This window comes from Sitophilus oryzae, unplaced genomic scaffold (genome assembly GCF_002938485.1).
Source record: "Sitophilus oryzae breed Bouriz unplaced genomic scaffold, Soryzae_2.0 scaffold_471_pilon_pilon, whole genome shotgun sequence".
NCBI classification, from domain to species: Eukaryota; Metazoa; Arthropoda; class Insecta; order Coleoptera; family Curculionidae; genus Sitophilus; species Sitophilus oryzae.
In genome coordinates, this window is record NW_022147053.1 from 1,066,851 (window position 1) to 1,067,410 (window position 560).

The following is a 560-nucleotide window of genomic DNA, read 5'->3' on the forward strand; positions in this document are numbered from 1 at the left end:
TTATAACATTTATATAAAATATTTAGTTTGGAACCCTTATTCAGAGAAATCGAGACTCTTATATAACGGCATATAATATACAGAGTGCTCACACAACTCGTGTATTAGGGAAAAAAATTAGCCTTGAAGTGACGGACGATAACACCAAATTTTTTCTTCAGTCAGCATATTTTTCAATTGAAATTCATATTTTGGACAATAATATCTAAAATAAATTTGCTAAGTATGCTATGTAACCAAAATATTAGATCACTGGCGAATTATAGTATTGTATATGCCATTAAAAAAAAACATTTATTTTAATATTTGAGTATTTGTTTTTTTTGCAATAATATTCACAGAAAATTTACCTTTAGTTGTTCAAGTATGGCTGTTTGAACTATATCTTCGGCTGTTCGAATAAATACCCTTATCCAATCATTGTCCTTTGTGTGTTTTGTATTCCATGAACAAAGTCCTACAAATAAATATACTATAATATCTAAATAATAACATAAGAGTATTATTTTATTGTGAGCAATAAATTGTGGAGATAATGATAAATAATATTTAATAATTTT